General features: G+C 43.4%; 1 pseudogene; it reads left to right on the top strand.

Annotated features, from left to right (window-relative positions):
• The first annotated feature begins 2543 nt into the window (after positions 1 to 2543).
• Positions 2544 to 2661, top strand: LOC126191869 (5S ribosomal RNA; annotated as a pseudogene).
• Positions 2662 to 3614: the final 953 nt, after the last annotated feature.

The raw sequence follows: 3614 nt of genomic DNA on the forward strand, positions 1-3614 counted from the left end.
TACGTAGTTCTAAGTTCTAGGGGACTGATGACCACAGATGTTAAGTCCCATAGTGCTCAGAACCATTTGAACCATTTTTGATTGTGAGTGACTTTGTTAAGACTAGCACGGGCTTGGTAGTGATACTTGTTCACCTAAGTTTCAGAATATATTAATTGAGGACAAAATTTCCAACCTTTCATTTGTGTGAACATTTTCTCCCGAAACGTAGATTAGTGACATAAATTGCAGCCTGGTTCACGTCGAAGTACAATGGGTTTCACTCGGCTTTCCTACTGATGATCTGCTGAGACAATGTTCACAGGTAGTTGCAGGTTCGTCGTAAAGGAACGGAAGGAACCGCGGCCGGCCTTTGGTGGCCGAGCGGTTCTGGCGCTACAGTCTGGAACCGCGCGACCGCTACGGTCGCAGGTTCGAATCCTGCCTCGGACATGGATGTGTGTGTTGTCCTTAGATTAGTTAGGTTTAAGTAGTTCTACGTTCTAGGGGACTTATGACCTCAGCAGTTGAGTCCCATAGTGCTCAGAGCCATTTGAACCATTTGAAGGAACCGCGCCGCAGCAGTTTGTATATCTGGTGAGTAGAACAGTTCCTACCTCAAATCCCCCAATTTCCTCCCTGCGAAACGCGTTTCATTGTCCTAATAAAAAACTATTATTTTATTTAGCACGTCATGTCACTCCACATTCTTTTATACATACAGAAGACTTGCATAGCATAATCGTTTGTTTCATAACCATTTGCAACATAATTAATAAGAAGAATCGCTACTGCATCCCAGAGATTAGCAACAAGCGTTCAGCCAGATACTCCAAAACCTTGCCGCAGTGGTGACATTGGTTCCCTTTAGATCATAGAAGTTAAGTGCTATCGGGCTTGTTTGCATTTGGATGGGTGACCATCCGGGTATGCCGAGCGCTGTTGGAAAGCGGGGTGCAGTGCGCCCTTGTGAGACCAGCTGAGGAGTTACATGATTGAGAAGCAGCGCCTCCGGCCACGAAAACTGACATAGCAGGAAAGAGGTGTACCGAATACATGCCCCTTCAACCAGTGACGCCCTGGGCATTTTCCCATTTGCTTTAAGGTAGGAATCATCAAATGCAACAGCCGTCTTACACACAGCTCTCTCGTGATTAATCCTTCGGGTGTAATTTGCGTCTACTCTCTTCTGATATGCAAAGGGCATTTGTTACTTCATACATCGTTGAACACCGATCGCCGAATGCCACATTGTGTACCTTCTCGATGCATTCGTCTGTCGTTGCAGTCTTCAGTTCGAAGAAAGATTTGATACTACTCTCAACATTAGTCTATCCTGTGTTAGCCTCTTAATCTCTGCATAACGACTGAAACCTTCTGCTGACGGAAGTGAACGTTTAATCCTCCTCTACAATTTTTACTTCCCCACCCCCCATCACTTCTCCCACTACCAGACCGACCGAGGTGGCGCAGTGGTTATAAAACTGGACTCGCATGCGGGAAGACGACAGTTCAAATGCACGTCGGGCCATCCAGATTTAGGTATTCCGTGATTTCCTCAAATTGCTCCAGGCAAATACCGGAATGGTTCCTTTAAAACGGTACGGCCGATTTCTTTGACACAACGCGGGCTTGTATTCCGTCTCTAATGACATCGATGTCGATGGGACGTTAAACCTAATCTTTCTTCCTTCGTTCCCTCATTACCGGATTAACTACTCCTCGATACGTTATGATGTGTCTTATTAACTTATATCTTCTTATGTTCAAGTTGTGCTAAAAGTTTCACGTCATTAGTAATCCTGTCTATCGATCTAAATTTGAGTGTTCTTCTGTAGCACCATATTCCAAAAGCTGTTATTCTCTTTTTGTCTGAACTATTTATCGTGCATCTTTATATGCCACACAAGGATAGACTCCAATAACAGAAAACACTTTCTCATACTTAAATTTCATATTCAATATTAACAAATAACTCTTTTTCATACAAGATTTTCTTACTATTGCCAGTCTGCATTTTATATCCTTCTTACTTTGGCCGTCGACAGTTGTTTTTCTCCTCAAATAGCAAAACTCGTCTGTTATTTTTAGTGTTTCATTTTTAGTATAAGTGCCCCAGGATTTCGTAATTTAATTCGACTACTAAGCATTACCACTGTTTTTCCTTTTGATGATACCTATCACACACAGTGAGACTAACGATTTTCTTCGACTGATCTTCCAATTTTTTTGCCATCGCTGATAGAATCTCAATACCATAGGCTACACCCCTGAATATTCCTTTGTCACCTACGAATGATTATAGTTTTGAGATGTCCTTGATGTGGATCGTGTTGAAGGCAACTACATGTTCGAAAATAGCTGCCCAGCCCTTGCAAATTAATTAACGGACTCCGTGCAGCATTTCATCAACTCTGAATGAATTACCATTGTCGATAAAACATCCATAATAAGAAACACATCACGTGTTTCCGACTTATTCCTCTTAATAAAGCACCCCCAATAAGACTCCAATGAAAAGCGGCGCAAGTATCTCTATTTCTTGTACCCAACTGTCACTTAACGCCAACGGCCTTGCCGCAATGGTAACACCGGTTTCCGTCAGATCACCGAAGTTAAGCGCTGTCGGGCTGGGCTAGCACTTGGATGGGTGACCATCCGATCTGCAGAGCGCTGTTGGCAAGCAGGGTGCACTCAGCCCTTGTGAGGCCAACTGAGGAGCTACTTGACTGAGAAGTAGCGGCTCCGGTCTCGGAAAGTGACATACGGCCGGAATAGCGGTGTGCTGACCAAATGGCCCTCCATATCCGCATCCCGTGACGCCTATGAGTTGAGGATGACACAGTGGATGTTCAGTACAATTGAGCCTTCATGGCCTCTTCGGGAGGAGTTTAGTTTTCTTTAACTGTTACTTAACACTATTGTGCATTACCTATCAACACTACTTCGCTTCAGCGAAGGTAAATTCTATTTAGGAAAGTAGTAAAAGATCGGCTGCACAGAATTACAGACCATCATGGCTGACATCCATCTGTCACAGTATCCTAGGACATATTCTAAGCTCGAACAATTTGACGTTCCTGAAAGAAAACAGTCATTTCTCAATCCTCACTTATTCAAGAAAAGTTACCAGAGTGAAACACAACATAACTTATTCACTGATGATGCCTTGCATTCAATAGACGCTGGTGATTCGGTAGGTATCGTCTTGCTACGTTTCCGAAAGACTTTGGACTGTGTACCATATCCTCGAATGTGGACACGACCGTACGAAGCACCTTCACACAGATATGAAATTAGCGGATTGATTTCATTTATTTATTTATTTTTGCCGCGTGAGATTAGCCGAGCGGTTTGAGGCGCTGCAGTCCCGGCGGAGGTTCGAGTCCTCCCTCGGGCATGGGTGTATGTGTTTCTCCTTAGGATAATTTAGGTTAAGTAGTGTGTAAGCTTAGGGACTGATGACCTTAGCAGTTAAGTCCCTTAAGATTTCACACACATTTGAACGTTTATTTATTTATTTTTAATAGTATCAGATTAACTTCGGGACGTGTCCAGCTGAGCGTAATAGGGCCACTAGCATTCTGAACTTCGGTCTTGGTCTACTCTAGTTGTAAAATTTTAACCTGGAAACC

The sequence above is a fragment of the Schistocerca nitens genome, chromosome 6 (assembly GCF_023898315.1).
Source record: "Schistocerca nitens isolate TAMUIC-IGC-003100 chromosome 6, iqSchNite1.1, whole genome shotgun sequence".
Taxonomy (NCBI): Eukaryota; Metazoa; Arthropoda; class Insecta; order Orthoptera; family Acrididae; genus Schistocerca; species Schistocerca nitens.